The 18,226-nt window shown below is 38.8% G+C and overlaps 1 long non-coding RNA gene across 2 annotated transcripts; it reads left to right on the top strand.

The window, feature by feature from the left end:
- The first annotated feature begins 6,531 nt into the window (after positions 1-6,531).
- Positions 6,532-16,813, top strand: LOC150039316 (uncharacterized). Of its 2 annotated transcripts, none has more exons than XR_016534389.1 (3): positions 6,532-6,604; positions 16,205-16,289; positions 16,583-16,813. It is a non-coding gene; the product is annotated as an uncharacterized LOC150039316 (long non-coding RNA). The 2 variants fall into 2 exon arrangements; XR_016534388.1 differs by lacking the exon at positions 6,532-6,604 and adding an exon at positions 14,214-14,256.
- Positions 16,814-18,226: the final 1,413 nt, after the last annotated feature.

Here is an 18,226-nt window from a genome sequence, read left to right as displayed (position 1 = left end):
GCAGAATTGAAGGGAAGTTTCTCTCCTGGAGAAAACCATGTGACTTCTTCCTCAAATGCATACACTACAGTTGAGAGCCTGGACCAGTACCTGAGCAGGGTCAGTTGCGTCAATGTTTTCCACTGGCTTGCGGTATTTGAATGATTATTCTTCAGTTTTTGACATCCTGACTTGTTTGACTGCCTTGTATGTATTCAGTTAAGATTGCTACCATTCAGTGTTCATAAAAGAATTGGAGATCTTGGCATTTTTTAAAACCTCTAGGTCTCATTCTGAATTGCTACAGGTTTTTTTTTTTTGGTCATGGGACTGGGTGTTGTCCCTGAGCCCTTTCAGCTCAAAGCTAAAGCTCTTGCCCTACCCTGGAGCCCCAGTGCCACTTCCGATTTTGTAGTCGTTAATTTGAGATAAGAGTCTCATTGACTTTAGAACCTGAGCTGGATTTGAACCGTGATCCTCAGATCTCAACTTCCTGAGTAGCTAAGATTACAGGCAGGAGCCATGGTGCCTGGCCAGCTGTTTTTGTTTGTTTGTTATTGTTATGTCTTTTTTGTTCACAGTGGGGCTTCCAGTATCCTCCATACTTGTGTTCTCCATTCATGGGATAATTTCAACAGTTGCTCTGACTTTATTAATGTTTATCAGATAGTATACTGAAGAGCATTTTATACATGTCCCATACCTTCTCTTGTCATGTCCTCACTCCACACTGCTGCCCTTACCGCAAAAGGTCCTCTTGTACATTCCTATTATTCATCTTTAAAGTCTAGATTTACAAAATGGAGAGAAGATGTGACATTTGGCTCTCAGTGTGTTGTATTTGGCTTAGCATGATGAGTTCTCCTATCCATTGTCCTCATAATGATTTCACTCCATTTTTAGAGCAGACTCATTCCTCATTTTGTCCACATATAGCAGTTTTGTATATACTCATTGATGAGTAGGCAATAGTTTTGATTCCTGTGTTTCAACATTTTTGCTGTTGTTGTTGTTGTGAGACCAGAACTCTGGGCCTGGGCTCTTTCCCTGAGCTCTTCAGCTCAAGGCTAGGGCTCTAGCACTTTGAGCTTCAATGCCACTTCCGTTTTTCTGGTGATCAATTGGAGAGTACTGTGCCATGTACTTCCTGTCTATGCTACTTTGAACTGTGATCCTCAAATCTCGTCTCCTGACTAGTGAAGATTGCAGGCGAGAGCCACTGGTGTCCAGCTTCAACTCTTTTGAATAGTGCTAAAATAGGCACAAAGGTACGATGAGAAAAGTTATGTTTTGTGTAACTTGACTCCATAAGGATATGGGAATTAGCATATTTTAAGTTTCTGTGGAAGCGTCATCTGAACTGGTTTGGAAATGAACACTGATGTCTAGACACATCACTGGCCATGCTCACCACCTGCGTGATTTCACCTCGCAAAACCTGATTGTCCTGCACCATCTCAAGCTTACCCTCCATGCTGGAGCTCATATGCTTACAATTAAATGTCAGCAAATAATTTTATGGACCTGTAAACTTTAAAAATGAACTCTGTTTCATGAATAAAATTGTGTCAATAAAATTTTGTTCAAACACAAAATATTTTTCTATGTGGTTTTGTTATTGTAATATATAGTGGGTTTACAGTTATATTTGCCAGATAGTAGGCGCATTACTTCTCACACACTGATACTCCTCATGTTTTTGTCCTCATTCCCCTTCCCCACCCGATCATCTTGTTTTATCCCCTTCCATTTCTTATTTCAAATAAACAAATAAATGTATGTACATTATGCCTGGCAACAAAGTCAGATATTGTAATGATATGAGATTAACCAAAGGGCAACAAAAGAGAAGAGAAATAACATAGTACATTAAGAACAATAATCACACAAGATAAAGCTCTTGTTTCCATATTCTGGAGATCCTTTCATTTAGCCTCATCCTATATGGCCTTATGTATCTAGGTTTTGTGCGATTGTAATCCTCTACCAGGAGAATCCTAGGTGCAAACACAAAATCTCTAAATTGTAATTTTCTTGACCACACTTTCACATTAATTTTTTTAAATAACATTTATTGCTGTAAGTCTTTTGGGTGTGATGGTAGATTTCACTTAAGTTCTAAGCAAATAATTGGATTTTACTATGCTACAGGTCAAACTTCCTGTGCCACACTTGTGAGCTCTATACCTTTGTCTTTAAATTCTCACTGTCTTGCCATCACTAGAATGCCTGCTGGATAAGTGAATATTAATAACTTCTATGTTAGGTATTGTGGGAAACCAATATGAGTCTGGGGTCTAACAGAGTTATACTCGAAAGGCCTATATTGAGGACAAAGAGTGAAGAGTACAATCTGCCTGCCTTTATGCAAGGGTGGAGTAAACTTTTTGCCTAAATTCTCACAGGTCATGACAATGTGCTTTGAAAGTATTCCCAGACTTGTTTGGTTACCCTACCCTCCAGGAGATAGATTTGCTAAGAATAACTTGATAGTTGAGACTGGATGATTCTTTATACAAACAATAAGTCTTCTGAGAATTCTTCTTAATATTCAAGTATTGAACTGCAGAGGAAGATGGGTCACAAGACCACCTGAGGGAGACATGTCTGGAGGCAGCAGCTGCTGCTCCACCTTGAAACCGGCCACTCCCACCATTGGCTGTGTGTCCCAGGTGGGCTGTTCAGCACCCAGGGAGGAACCAAGATCATCTAGGGCTGCAAATTCCCGATGCAGTGAGGGAAATCACCTGTGCCCAAAATTCACCTCAGGGAGCTGCCAGCCATTCCTGGGGTCACTGAAAGGCAGGACCGATAAGTAGGCGTGGGCTTCTGCTGGGGCCTTGGGGAGGGTCCACCCGAAGACAGGACCTGGACTGGACGTGGACTTGCTCTGGGGGCGGGTCTACCTGAAGACAGTACCTAGACTGGACATGGACTTGCTCTGGGGCGGGTCTACCTGAAGACAGGACCTGGACTGGACATGGACTTGCTCTGGGGCGGGTCTACCTGAAGACAGGACCTGGACTGGACGTCGACTTGCTCTGGGGCGGGTCTACCTGAAGACAGGACCTGGACTGGACGTGGACTTGGGCAGGGGTGGGTCTACCTGAAGACAGGACCTGGACTGGACGTGGACTTGCTCTGGGGCGGGTCTACCTGAAGACAGGACCTGGACTGGACGTGGACTTGCTCTGGGGCGGGTCTACCTGAAGACAGGACCTGGACTGGACGTGGACTTGGGCAGGGGGCGGGTCTTCCTGAAGACAGGACCTGGACTGGACGTGGACTTGGGCAGGGGCGGGTCTACCTGAAGACAGGACCTGGACTGGACGTGGACTTGCTCTGGGGCGGGTCTACCTGAAGACAGGACCTGGACTGGACGTGGACTTGCTCTGGGGCGGGTCTACCTGAAGAGAGGACCTGGACTGGACGTGGACTTGCTCTGGGGGCGGTCTTCCTGAAGACAGGACCTGGACTGGACGTGGACTTGCTCTGGGGCGGGTCTACCTGAAGACAGGACCTGGACTGGACATGGACTTGGGCAGGGGCGGAGCCTCAACCAGGATGTCACCGATGCAGCCTCAGCTGGATGCTGGGACACTGGGAACATTTACTTCCGGCTCTTGACGGCCATTTCCTCCAGCTGCACCTAGGGGACTAAGTTCTGTCCCCATGGCCTTCCTGGGGAAGGAGTGGCAGGACTCCTTTTCACCCTCGGGTTTCCCGGCAGCCCGGGTCACCTGTCCTGCCGGCAGTTTTGAAGCGGCCTGGAGCCCACGAGCACCCGGCAGCGGCCTGCGTGGGGGGCCCGGCCCGCCGGTCCACTTGGGCTGTCAGAGCCCAGGCTGCACAAGAGGTGACCGCTGTTCCTGGAACCTCCATCCTACAGGGGCTGCCTGGCTGGCCGAGTGGTGGGGCCAAAGGCCCAGACTTGCTGTTCTCCAGGCCTAGGAGTTGGTGCCTGCCTGACCCAGTGGGCCGCCTGCAGTGAGAGAAGAGGCATCTAGGCAGTGCCAGACTGGGGGATTTGCCTGGCGGACCTGCCGAAGTTATTCCATGGTCTGGCCTAAATTGCTGCAGCCCCAAGAGCCCCAGGGTTCTGGAAACATGCGGAAGGGGCAGGAAGGACTGTGAGTGAAGGGATGGAGGCCAGCTCCTCTTCTTCCCCAGATGAAGAGCAAGTATGCCAGATTGTCTCCCTGTAGCATTTGTATTCAGACTGTGGTCTGCCTGGACTGGCTTCCAGAAGATTTGACCCTGGCCATGCAGCTGCTAATACTGAGTCCTGAATTAAGCAAGAAGAAGAGGTGATGGAGGCCAGGTTCAACGACGAGGGAACGCATGAGGGACAGGAACAGGATTTCTGGAGGCCATCGTAGTTGTCCAGGAGTGGTCTGTGTGTTGAAGCAGAGCATTCAGTCTTCACAACCTCAGGTATTAGTAAATTGTGCATTCATGGAGAGCCTCGCATGCATCACTTACACCATCAGATGGGAACTAGTTACCACCCTTAGAAGCGTCACTGAATGTAGATTTTTCTACATGTTCACTGCAAGCTAATTCATTTACCCTGCAGTTCACTTTTTTTTTAACATTGGTTTTTACATCCTATTTCAAATGTCATGTTTAACAAAGGGAATGTCAATATACAGTCACTGGCACATAGATTTTAGAACATATATAAAATTAAGCTGAGTCTTTGTGTGGCATAGATAATATTAATCTATGTAATAAAACATTATTCTATAGAGTATATTGCCCATCATAGATTTTTATGTCTATGTAGTTATGTTTATATATACAGGTTAATGTACTTTCTTTACATTGTCAGAGTGAGGAAACTATCACTCCATATCACACATAATGAAACCCCATACCTAATAGCAGTCATATTTCCTGTTCTTTTCCTGACTCTCCATCAGAGCTATAAACAACTACTAATGTATCTGTGTATTTGCTTTTTCAGACTTTTCATGGATTGTTTTTCTTAGTATGCTTTGGAAGCTCCTCCTGGTTGTACTATGTATCTATCTATCTATTCTGCACTCTTTTGGATGGTCAATACCCCATCGCATAGACATGGCATATTTCAAGCATTCATTTGTGTTGTTACTACTTTTTGGGTGGTTTGAGTGATACAGCAGTGAACATTTGTGGATAAGTGCTTTCATTTCTCTTGGGTATGTACACAGCTTACATTAGAAGTATTGAGTCCTATGGTCACTGTGAAGATCTGCCTCATTACATGCATTTTCCAAAGCAGTTGCATCACCTTGTAGTCTTGTTCCCAATTCTTCCCCATGTCTCTTGTCAGCCTTCGGTATTGTCTGTGTTTTTAGGTACAGCCAGCTGTATTTCAAATGTTTTCATTGTGAGGAAAAATTCATTCAGTTCTATTTCCCCTCAATAGTATTGCATAGAGAATCTGAAGTATTCTGAAAAACTTTTTTCAGTATGTTGAGAGATTCCTTTCTCACCATTCCTGTGCATATTGACACATAAGTTACAAATAGTCTTGTATTAGCTTATATTAATTTTAAGGTGGAGAATTGGTTTGCCTTTTTTTCGTACATGTATACAATATATTGTAATCAATCTTCCTTTATTACTTTCCCCCAATTTTTTCAACAGGTTTCCTTGCTCTGTCAGAATTTTTGCAATCAAACTAGCTATTTCAATATTTACCCACTACTTTTATTTTACCCACCCTTCTCCATTTATACTTACGTAGTCCTTTAGTCAAATTCCTGCTGTATATTTATCCATATAGGCCTAAACATGAATATATACTCCTTTTAGTTTTTGATTCCGCATGTGAATGAAGACCTAATTTTTGTGAAGCTAGTTTGTTGGGTTCTATGAGATGTTCTCAAATTGCCTCCCATTTTGTTGCATTTTTAATTTGTATGGCTGTGTGATATTGCAGCTATACAGACATTATATTAAGCTCATGAACAGTCTTTATAAAAATAAGAAGTCATGTTTATGTCTACTCTTCCTACACATTACTTTCTATAACTAGGGCAAATTCTGAAGTCGATAGATCATATTGACTTAACTGTTTCAATTTTCCTTGGTATTGAAATTGGTTTCAGCATTTTAGTGTAATGAGATTTACTAATTTTGTTTGCATAATTATCATTTTGTAATGATTAAACAATTTATTAGCATTTATGAATAGTACCATGGGGTTTAATTATGATATTCCTATACATATGTACATTGAACTTTGAATGAGTTTCTCCTGTCCTATTCCTTTTTAACCCATTTGTCCATACAGCATTTAATAGGTTTCGGCAGACTCTCTCCATATATAGGTGAGTGTCTGTATGAAACATCATCTTCCTCATACCTGGTTTCCATCTCCTCTCTCACTTATTTAATCAGCAGGTTTCCCTTTGTTGTGTTTTTGTTTCACTTTGTTTTGTTTTTTATTACACATCTCCCATTTTTACTATTATTTATTATCATTACTTTAGATCTAGTTTCCACATGAATGGAAACCTGTGCTATTTGACATCTTGAGCTTGGTTTATGTCAGTCGACATGATGATCCCAGTTGCATTCATTTGCCTAGAGACAATGATATTTGACTCTTCTTCATGTGAATCAAACTCCATTGCTTGTAAGTATTACATTTTTTCCTTTTGCCAATCCTAGCACTTGAACTCAAGGCCTGAGCACTGTCCTTGGGATTTCTCAGGGCTAGGGTATTACCACTTCTGGCTTTTTCGGGCTTTTGTGTTGGTAGTACCAAGGAATGTAACACTGGGCTTCGTGCATACTAGGCAGGCACACTACCACTAGGCTATCCTTTGGGCGCGAGTGTTACATTTTCTTTACGCATTCATTGGTTGTTGTTTACCTTGGCTGAGGCACAGCCTAACTGTTGGGAAGAGCACTACAATAAAAATGGGTATTATAAATGTTTAACTGTTTTAACAACTTACATTTCTCCAGATGTTTGTCCAAAGGTCATATAGCAGCATCTGAGTTTTATGTCTAATCAATCCTTTGACTCTATATGCAAAGGTCACACAGCAGGATTATAAGGTTGCTCTATTTTAGCCTATCCCAAGTGCCCCTAAATAGGAGAATTTTAGGTCAAGCCCTAGAGTTTGTTCTCTTGGCTTGCTTGCTGGTACTTAGCCACTTAAACCATACTCCAGCGTGGCTTGTTGCTGGTCACTTTGGAAGATGAAGTACCATGGTCTTTCCTCCAGGGCTGGGGGGAACTGTCATCTATCAGGTTTCACTCTGCTGATTAGCTAGGGTTAATGGAACTAGCCAACATAAATAAATAAATATATATGTATAAATACATTTATGTATATACACACATATATACTGATACATACACATATATACATACTTATATGTGAGTTTGTGTATATATAGTCATATATATATTTACATACAAGTATGTATATATTTATAGCATCCTATAAGTATGTGATTTCCACAGTGGACACACGAAATTACATGCCCACCCACTGTAGTGTATTGTATAAAGGATATTTTCCCCATATCTACTCTCACAACCTCATCATCAGCATTTGTTGTTTGCTTTTATAATAATTGCTGTTCTCACTGTGGTGAGATTGCAGTCTCAGGGTCACTTTGCAAATGAGGTGGAAACTGTTTGTACTGCTGCAACCTGAAGAAGTCATTTGCTAATTTATTAATTGGTTTTTGTTTGTAGAATTGTGTATTCTTCATATTAACCCTTATGTGTTTTATAGAGGACCAAGATTTTCTCCTATTGTGTAAATTGTTGCATGAATTTATGGAGTCATTTGATGTGTAGAGACTTTTTAATTGATTGGAATCCTATTTGTCAACTAATTCTTGTTCTTATTTTCTTGAGTCCTATCCAGGAGATAATTTCCTGTCTCTCTTGTTCACTGCACCCTGTGTTGTTCTGTAGTGATGTCAAAGTTTCAAATCTTAATATAAATAGCTTTGATCCATTTTGAATTGATTTTTGAACTGTATAGAGAGACTATGATTGTAGGTTCACTCTTCTACATGTAGATAAGCAGTTGTTCAAAATTGTTAAACCATACTTTTGATTCCTTTTTCCAATAATTGTATGAGGATGGCTGTGTGCATTTAATTTTGAGTCTTCTATTTTGTTTTCTTAGTTTTCTAAGGACCATGTTGTTTTTATCCATGTAGCTTTACAATCTTTTAAAGTCTGGTAGTATAAAACCTTTAGTGTTTTGATCTTTTTACCCAGGATTATTTGTACTACCTGGGATATTTTATGTTTCCCTATGAATTTAATGATTTATTGCTATGATGATTTCAGGAAAAAAATCACTGTGAAGTTTGGGTGAAATTTTGCAGAGATGTGAAGATTACTTTCAGAAAGGTTTAAAACTGAAATTAGTAAATAATTAACATGAAATAATGATACATGTTAAGGCTTTACTGTAACTATCCCTTAATTATAATGATGAAGTACTATTAATATAAATTCCGACAATTCAGTTTTCCATGTTTTAATGTCTTTATCCATTTTTTGAAGGATTGATAGAGTACGCCCCTCTAGTTATTATTTAGGGTTCCTGCTAGGTATTGTTTTAATAAAGGCTGGTATTAATTGAAGAGCTTAATTTTTAGTGTATATTTACTACATAAAGCAGTATATCCATAATATTTGCCATGTGTATACACTGCATTTTAATAGGAAGAATCTCATCCTATTTCTCTTTCCATCTCCCATTCCTCTGTTCATTAACAGCCTTTTTATTTACTATAGTTTGATTATATTTAGCCTCCATGTTGGTTTTTCTGTGTATATGTGTGTGTACAGACATATATATATATAATATACATGTACTGGTATGCCTTTAAAGTTTGGATTCCAGCAATAATTGAAAATGTGATATTTGCTTTTTGAGCTTGGTTCATCTCAATCACATGATCATCTCCAGGACTGTCCACTTTACTGTAAATCACAGGATGTTAGGATTTTTTTAAAAAAAAATAACTGAGGATTTACGGAAGACGGCATGGAACTGAGGACCCAGACATTAACCCACAGACCTATGGTCACCTAATCTTTGATAAGGGAGCCAAAAAAATAACATGGAAGAAAGAAAGCCTCTTCAACAAATGTTGCTGACAGAACTCGTTCAGCACCTGCAGAAAACTAAAGTTGGATCCTTCTTTTTCACCTTGCATTAGGATTAATTCCAAATGGACCAAAGACCTCGAAGTAAAAGCTGATACACTGAAAACTTTATAAGAAGGAATTGGAGATACTCTAGGTCTCCTTGGCACAGGTTGAAACTTTCTTAATAAGGACCAAGAAACACTGGATAATTGGGACTGCATTAAACTGCAGAACTTCTGTATGGCAAAGGACATAGCTAGCAAATTAACTAGAAAGCCTACAGAGTGGGAGAAGATCTTCACTAACCATAGAATAGACAAAGGCCTCATATCTAAAATATATGAACAGCTCAAAAAATTGAATCACTCCAAAAGTAATCTCCAAAGAAAAAACCATCCCATTAAAAGATGGGCCAAAGACTTAAAGAGAGACTTCTCTGAAGAAGAAATAAGAATGGCCTATAGACACATGAAGAAATGCTCGACATCTCTAGTCATAAAAGAAATGCAGATCAAAACAACTCTAAGATTCCACCTCACTCCAGTTAAAAAAAAATCTATTACCAGCAGGTGCTGGAGGGGATATGGACAAGGAGGGATCATTACTACACTATTGGTGGAGTACAAACTCGTTCAACCATTATGGAAAGCAAGGCAGTCTCTCAAAAGTCTAAATATAGAACTCCCCTATGACCCAGCAATTCCACTACTTGCCATTTACCCAATCATGCAGAAACAAGGACATACTAAATCCACCAGCACAACAATGTTCATTGCAGCACTATTTACCCTAACAAAGATATGGAACCAATCCAGATGTCCCTCAGTTGATGAGTGGATCAACAAGATGTGGTATTTGTACACAATGGAATTCTATGCTGTAGTCAGAAAGAATGACACCGCCCATTTGTAAGGAAATGGAAAACTTTGGAAGAAACCATATTAAGTGAAGTAAGCCAGACTCAAAGGAACACAGGCTCAATGATTTCCCTCATTTGTCATAATCAATAGAAACCTTGGGCTCTCCTAGCAGAGATTCACAATAGAACCAAATCTAGATTCATAAGGCCATATAGTATGACGCTAAATGTAAGGACGTCCAGGATAAAGAAACAAAAGCCATATAATGAGTGATTGCTGTCCTTAACGTACCATGTTATCTCTCATCTCTTTTACTGTCCCTTGGTTATCTCATATTATTACAATATTTCACCTGTTATCTGTTATATTTTATATATGCTTCATTGCTTATTTGAAATAGGAGAGGGAAGAGGGGAAATCAAGTTGTGCGGTGGGAAGGGGGAGTGGAATGGGGACCATGACATGAAAAAGTGTATGAATATATATGAAGTAATGTACCTTCTATCTGGTGAATATAATGTAACTCTTATATTAATTACAATAAAATATATGAGAGAAAAAATAACGGAGTCATATTCCATCATATATATGTACTACAATTCTTTATTTAATCTTTAGTTCCTAGGCACTTTAGCTGAATCCATCGTATGCTTGTGGTAATCGAATTGAAATAAACAGGGTATGCATGGGTTTTCCTGTATATTCATTAGATTCCTTGAGATATATCCCCAATAGCAATATGGCAGGGTCCCAAGCTAAATCTATTTGTAGAACCTACATCCTTCACCAGGGTGTTTCAAACCTGCACCTAGTATTCTTGAATTAGATGGACCCACGTTTTCTTACTCTCCCTATATCTGGTATTATTCAGCAGCGTTTTCATTAGTAAGATTGTGATACTGTCTCCATTCACAGATACATTCTATTGCAGTAGTTTTCAACATCTATCATTCTCTTTTCCTCATTTCCTTCTAATCTAATAAAACATTCCCATAATAATGAAGATACTCCTGTATTTTTGTGTATGATCCCATGTATCCTTTTACATATGTTTTTGCATATATGAGAGGAAACATGTGATTTTTCCCTTGTGAACCTGGCCTGAAAACAATATAACTTCATCTTTATGGATGAATAATACATATTATGTAGCTATACCCCATTTATCAATTCATTTGACAGTTTTGGGTCAACTGTTTCCATATGTTGGCTATTTTAAACAGTGCTACAAAGATTGTGTGTTTGCTTGTGCTTCTATCATATCCTGATTTACATTCTTTCAGATACATGACCCAAAATGTTATCACTGTATTGTGTGGTAAATGTATTTTTAGGTTTTTGAGGAACCTCCGTATCAGTTTCCATAGTGCTTGTACTGATTTCTGTTTCCTTACCATTTGTTGTTGTTTGTGTTGTGAGTGATTGCCAATTCTGACTGATGTTGAAGAAGTTCTCACGTTTGGTTTGTATTTCTCTAAGGGCAAGGAATTTTTGAAGACTTCTTCCTGATTGTATTCTTTCAAGATATGTCTCTTCCGTGTGTTTGCCCATTTGTTGGGTTACTGAGTCCCCCTTTGTGGTAATTTTTTTTCATAGAAATCTCCAAGGAGTCATATCCAGGGCATTTTAGCTTTATTTCATTTAATTTTCCTCTGTTACTGTATTCAACCATAACTATGATGTATAGTGTTAAAAATGTTAATTTGCAGTGATTTATTTCTTTTCATTTCTTTTTGAGGGAGGCAGCTCTTGCTTTGTGTCTGGTCCAGATGAGCTTAGTGCACTCACCTTGCTGGGTAGGATAGGTGTGCAACACGGATCCCAGCCATTGTGTCTCCCTTGGAGCTAGGATAATAACAGTTAGTTCAGATGTGCTTTCAAGAACTAGTATTCCTTGGCTGACCTTGAACCACAGTCTCCAGTCTCTGCTTCTCAATAGATAAGATGGCAAGCTACAGCCACCATACCCAGCCATATAAATTCTCAATTCTCTGAAATGAGAGCGTGAGCGATTCAACTATTCCTCCCCAAGTCCTCACTATCGCTCTTGCCTAGTGGACCCCAATTGAATATGGGTCAGAAAATATCCAGCCTTCTAGTCATTCTATCCAACCGACAGTGGAAGACACAGATCAATGTAATATATTTATCCGAATACGTAATAGGTGATAAGAGGATTCTGAGACTTCTCAACTTGTTACTGACTGTAGGATGGAGGAGGAAAGAGAAAAACAGAGTACATCAACAACATTAAACTAGAGAAAAGGGGACAATGCTTCAACTGAGTCCCTGTATTCTTAAGGTTAGTCACCAAGAACTTTGTACTTCTCCTTAAGAACCAATCAAGGAAGAGCAAATTTCTATCAGTTCAAGACTTTCCTCCCTTTGTGTTGTGCTTTCCTTTTCATGTGATGCAGTATAATATTTTAGTATTCTTTCAAGATATTCTTTGTATTAATGAAATACCCTGGTTCTCTTCACTAGGTGGGCAATTTTCCTTTTACCTATTCTCAGTAGGGAATTGGAACTAGTATTAACACTTATTTTTAATTAGAGTTTGTAAGAGTTTAGTAAAGCTTTTTATTTCAGAAATCTCTTTTTTGCCAGTCCTGGGATTGACCTCAGGGCTTGAGCACTGTCTTTGGACTTTCTAAAGGCTAGAGCTCTACCACTTAAACCACAGTACCACTCCTGGCTTTTTCTTTTTTTTTTTTGAAATTATTTTTTGTATTTTTGAAACTCTTTGAAGAGCCAAGTCCTAAATGTAGTAGAAAACCACCTCCCAAAAGTTCAGTCCATTTTAAGATGATGAAGACATATAGATGAGTGACAGTTTGAGATGTCCTCCATATACCGTATGCAATTACAATGAAACCCAACATGATTTTTATTCATAATTCTGATGTGTTGAAATCAGAAGGAATGCCTAAGTAAAAGTCTTTGGCTTAACTCACTGTAGTGACATTAATACAGAATGGACATGTTGGATCAAAGATAAGAGGCTAATGGGGAACCCCTGGAATACTTCAATATCTCTTATAACTGGATTTGATTTAGCAGGAATAAATTTTTTAAAAAAGAATCCCTTTGTAAAAGAAAGTTTATACAAAAAATTTCTAAAAAACAAAGAACCATAGATATAATGTGTTCAGTACCGGAGAGAGAATGAATCTTAAAAGCTTAGCTCACTTCTGGTTTAATTTTACTAACCTAGGCCACTCTTGAAAAAAAGAGCTTATATGAAGGGCTCTGAAGTATGGCCTTCAAATATATTGGATATTAAGTTTACTAAGTAAATCTATGTCTAGTATATGACATATAGTATGCTACTTGTAATAGGATTATTCTATGTAATTAATCTGGGTTTGGAGGCAAAAATAAAATTTATTTCAATGCAGAACAAATTTTTCATGTTTCTATTAAATGTGTCATCCCAAACAACAATGTAATGGTGTTCTATGACTTGGAAACATAATGTAATTTACAGTATTGCCAAACAGAATTCCACAAAAACTTTATAGCACACCTTATGTGACTAGCTCAAAGTACTTAGTTCAACTAAGTGGTATGGAAGCATTTTGGTAAATATCTGCAAACCAATACAGCAGTGAACAGTTCCTAATACAGAAGTCCATTAAGAAAAGTCAATTTTGTAACATTTTACATAAAAATAAAAGTAAAAAGGGCACTGCTTCATCAGCACATTCTTCACTTCTGTCTGGACGAGAGGCCAAACTTACTGGTCACTCTTCAGGTCATCTTGTTTTCCATTTAGTTCTTGATCAATTGTTTTATGCATTCTGGTATGCCAGCGTATTCCATGGGAACAAGCTCCACTAGTTTTGCCAAATTAAAAACATATCTAGTTTTTGGCTGAATTTTGAGCTAATAAATGGTTTTGTAACACCCCAATTCTGGATTTTTTCTAGGTATGAACCAAATAATCAAATCCAGGTCTTCATGCATGCTAGGCAAAAGCTCCACCACTAGGCCAGTCTCCCAGACTTTTATTTCAGAAATCATTTTTCAAGTTTGGGTTAACAGAAAAATTCTCCACATTAAATATAGAGGCAAAAGAAAAGGTGAGGTATTCTATGTGTTGAAACTATTTTACTGTAGTGTTCGACTTTGGTCTTATGTCCTTTCCAATTTCAGTCCACTGTCTTTAAGGAGAACTGGTATGCCTTTAATTCTCGAACATTCCATTCCTCATTCTGCAGTGATGTAAAGATGACCAGTGCATTCTGTTTGGGGTTGCCATAGGAGCAACTATATGAGTAGAGTTTGCTCTACAAGGTAAGGGTCTGAGCAAGGGCAGTCTGTCTATCATAGGGTTTGCTCTCTATGACATTGGACTTTCTTCCCATCCTTTCCATAGGGATTAAAGTAAAAAGAATGAGTTTTTTGAGGGAGGGCTTGTTGGATAATGTGAGGAGGAGAAGGGGCTGATTGGAGGGGACTTGGAGGAGTGAGAGCTGACTGGGGATCTCTCTGGTTCTTACATATGAAGGCTTTGCCTTGTAGCTACCTGAATAAAGTGTGTGTGTGTGTGTGTGTGTGTGTGTGTGTGTGTGTGTGTGTGTGTGTGTGTGTGTATGGGGACTTGAGACTGGGGCCTGGACACTGTTCCTTAGCTTTTTTTTGTCTCCAACTCCTACCACTCTGCCACTTGAGCTACAACTCCATGTACAACTTTTGCTGGTTAGTGGAGATTAGAGTTCCACGAAGCTTTTTGACGCTTTGAACTTCTTGTCTTCAGATCTCAGCTCCTGAATAGCTGGGATTTCTGATTAGTCAATCACCTAAAGCTCATTTCCTCTACAGATTTATCTTAACAAACTGGGTTTAGGGGAAGTGATGAACCAAAAGGAATGAAAAGAAAAAGAAAAGAAAGTTCTTAGCCTGAAAGGTAGCAGGAAAATCAGCTATGATTTAAATTTGTGACAGAGTTTGATCCTCCTCTGTGTCTAGCTGTTTACAAACTGAAAGGCTGGAGACAGTTTGAGTCCTTTTGCCTAATTATTTTAGGGTATCTGAAGCTCTTCACAGTTCTGTCACAGCTCCACAGCAGAAGCAGGGCTGGCTACAAGTCTTCTTTCTCTGCCTTGACCTCTTCTGGCTCCCATGGCTAGGGCCTAAGGACTAGGGACTGCAAGCATTGGGAGTTCTGTTTCCTTTCTGTATGAAATGGTATGGCTGGATACAATGTGCTTTACAAGTGTCTGCTCCAGATCTAAAAGTCAGAACCAGTATTTTACCTAAATGCATTTATTTATATATTTTTACAAGAAGAATTTTATTTTCATGTTACTTTTTCTTTTGAAGAGTGTAGGAATGTATTACATGTGTCTGGATACCTTACTGTAAATATCATATTATTATTATTATTGGACAATTTTGAGTATGTGGGTGTGTTTGTGTGTATGTACAGATGTTGTAAATGTGTGGTAACACTGGGGTTTTAATTAGGGGTCTTAAATGCTTTCACAACTTTTTTTCACCCAGGATTAGTGAATTATGACATCTGCTACAGGTCCAATTTCAGCTTTTTTTCATATATATATTTTTTTCATATATTTTTATTGTAATTAATAGAAGGGTTACATTACATTCGCCAGATGGAAGGTGCATTACTTCACATACATTGATACCCTTTCTCAAGTGCAGCTTTTTATCCTTTTAGATAAGTGGAGTCTCCTGGCTGTTTTTTTAGGTTTCTTTGAATTGAGATCCTCAGAACACCTTAGTAGCTAGGATTATAATATCTTTTTATTTCCCATTGACAATTGTATTATCTTAACATGTACCCACTCTGTGAAATATTATAGAATGTACAATATTTCTCATCCTTTTTATTTCTATTATAAAATGTTTCCAAGTAGAAAATCCATAATAACTGTGATATAAACTCTCTTAATACTGGATTTATTTACATCTCTATGTCCTGTGAAACAATGCATTATCTGTAAAGGTGCCTTGTATATCAGTGAAAGTTTGTTGATTCAAAAATTTTTCTTCTCTTGTTCTGTAACAGAACTATGAAAAGTAATTGCAGAATGTACTTTTCCCAGGAATGGTCAACTCTGAAGAATTATAGCTTTCAAGGTTTCATAGGCTATAGATTTTAAAAGGCTCACCACCACCTAAAACAGTTCTGTGTGCATGACTTTCCATAATGTTTGGTATATTAAGTATATTTTCAACACAATCAGTGTGAAATTCTTCTGTGTTTTCCTTCTCTTAGGTGAATGGTTTGTTACCTAGTGATACTATACTGAGATATATCCGGATTACACTGTAGCAGTGTTGACCCTCAACAAATATAATATGTAAGTCATGGGATTCAAAGATGCTTTAAACCATGAGTAAAAGTCCCAAGCTTGGCTGATGAGATTGAGAATATACCTATACTTTCTTTGTTAATAAATGTCAACTCTATGGAAATGATATGTCACACATTCACAAAATAAACACATTTCTTTTTCTTTCTTTCTTTCTCTTTTTCTTTTTGTGGTCTTGGTACTTAAAATTCAGGACATTAGCACTGTCCCTGAGCTCTTTTGCTTGGAGCTAGTTTTCAGATACTTTGTGCCACATCTCCATTTCTGTTTGTGAATTGCAGATGAGAGTCTCAGGGACTGTTGGCTGCGGCTGGCTTCAACCCTGAGCCTCAGCTCTATCTCCTACAGAGGAGAACTACCAGCTTATGCCAGCACCACCAGGCTTCCTTCTGTTTAAAATACTGCAGTTGAGATGCTGTGATAGGCATGCCTGAGTCCATGTAAACTGGGCTCTGGCAGCAGCTGTTGATCCAGCATGAGCAATTGGTGAGTGGATTTACCTGTCATCTGAAAGTAAAATCATTTTGAAATATGGTACCAAGACAAAGTTGATATTACTGCCCAACCATATCATGTAACTATTATCTGTTTTGAAAATAAATACCAAAGGAAAGAGGTCAAAAGAAACTTTCTCATAGGCTGTTCTAAAGTTAACTATGAGGAGCTAAAAGAGTATCACAGGTCAGGCACTCAAGTCACAATGACTAGTTTGAAGTGAGGAGGAATTCAGATATGAAGTAGCTAAAGGAATCAGGATAAATGTGTCAAAAGCCAGGACTATTTCACCTGAAATACCACCATCATGATGGATAGGAATCTTGCTTCCGCTGTGCAGATCTTTTTCTCCATAAGACAGTCAGGAAAGAAAGCTAGTATTGGTGGAAGCAAGGAGTAAAGGGGAAACAGAATCAAATATTTAGATGATATATCAGCTGGAATTTTTTTATAATGCGTGAAGTGGAAAACAGTGAACACGGATACAAAATTTAAAAGCCATATCAGCTGGAGTTTCTACATAACGAGCGAAAGGGAAAAGAGGAGACCTGGAAGCAGAATTTGGGTAATATATCAGATTCAGCTTCTACATAGCAAGGGAAAGAAAATCTAGGAAACAACAAAACCACAGAAAACATTGGTGTAAGTTCACAAAGAAAGAATTCTTCATCAGTCTTGTCTAAAAGCTTTGTTTTTTAGAGATGAACATTTAGTTAGATCCCAAAGTCTCTCTTTTAGGAAAACACAAGAAATACCCTCTTGAATATGTATATATATATATATATATCATATTTATAGTTAGTCTTCAGTGAATTGCAGCTAATTTGTGTGAAAAAGTACATATAGGAAGGGCCAGGTGTATGGCCTAGTAGTAGAGTGCTTGCTTAGCATGCAGGAAGCCCTCAGTTCTATTTCTTGGTAACACATAAGCAGGAAAAGTTGAAAATGGTGCTGTGTTTCAAGTGATATAGCACTAGCCTTGAGAAAGCTCAAGGACAGTGCCCAGGCCCTGAGTTCAGGCTCCAGAATTAGCAAAAATTAAAAAGTATATATAGGATTTTACATAGTATTTGACTGTGCTTAATTTAATGATTCAAAGCAGATCCTATCTCTATCTAGAGAGGTCAGCTATGATAGGTCAAATAATGAACATAGATAGGCATATGTATGAAGATATACAGAGACTAAATAAGTATGTAGGACCGATTTTTTTCTTTGTTTTTATTTTGTAGGATGGGGACTTGAACTCTGAGCCTGTGTGCTATTGTCCCTGAGCTCTTCAGCACAAGGCAGGGGCTATACCACTTGAGCCATAGCACTACTTCTGGGTTTCTGGTGGCTAGCTGGAGATTCCAGTCTCATTGGAAATTACAGTGGCAAGGCTGGCTTTGAAATATGATCCTCAGATTTCAACCTCCTGAGTAGCTAGG

This window comes from Megascapheus bottae, unplaced genomic scaffold, assembly GCF_031878675.1.
Source record: "Megascapheus bottae isolate mThoBot1 unplaced genomic scaffold, mThoBot2.hap1 HAP1_SCAFFOLD_40, whole genome shotgun sequence".
Lineage (NCBI taxonomy): Eukaryota > Metazoa > Chordata > Mammalia > Rodentia > Geomyidae > Megascapheus > Megascapheus bottae.
This window is presented reverse-complemented; position numbering and strand designations above follow the sequence as displayed.